The sequence below is a fragment of the Marmota marmota genome, unplaced genomic scaffold, assembly GCF_001458135.2.
Source record: "Marmota marmota marmota unplaced genomic scaffold, marMar, whole genome shotgun sequence".
NCBI lineage: Eukaryota > Metazoa > Chordata > Mammalia > Rodentia > Sciuridae > Marmota > Marmota marmota.
Window position 1 is genome coordinate 193,759 of NW_026000113.1, and position 520 is coordinate 194,278.

The following is a 520-nucleotide window of genomic DNA, read 5'->3' on the forward strand; positions in this document are numbered from 1 at the left end:
ACGCGGCCTGGTCCGCGCCTGCCGCGCGGAAGTGCGCGCTCTTGGTGGTGGCCAGGGTGCTGGGACACGGGTCCCGGCTCAGACACCCCGCAGGGAACTTTTTACTTCCTCGCGGTGCACTTCCCCTTTCGGAGCCGGGCTTCCTCCCCTTGGGACTGTGCAGGCCGAGCTAACCGAGGTCGTCGAGGGTGCTCGGCTCCGGGCAGCCGTTACTGACACCAAGCGGGAGCCTAGCCACCTGTGCCAACAGGTGAGGTCGCGAGGTTCCATCGAGAAAGCACCCGTACCAAATCCGCCCCCAGCCCGGTGATCTCCTGGAGTCCGAGACCTACATGGGGTGGGTTGGTCCCCGAAATTCTCAGGCGCCCCGTGGCGAAGAGAACTAAAGCCGCCCTTTCCCTCACGATGAAAGGCTGCCGTCTGTCCCATTTGGTCGCTCCGTGCTCACGCCAGATGTGACCCAGCTGTGCGCCCTTCCCGCCCCCCTTCCCCGGCACACGGCCTCCACCCCCGGCCCTTC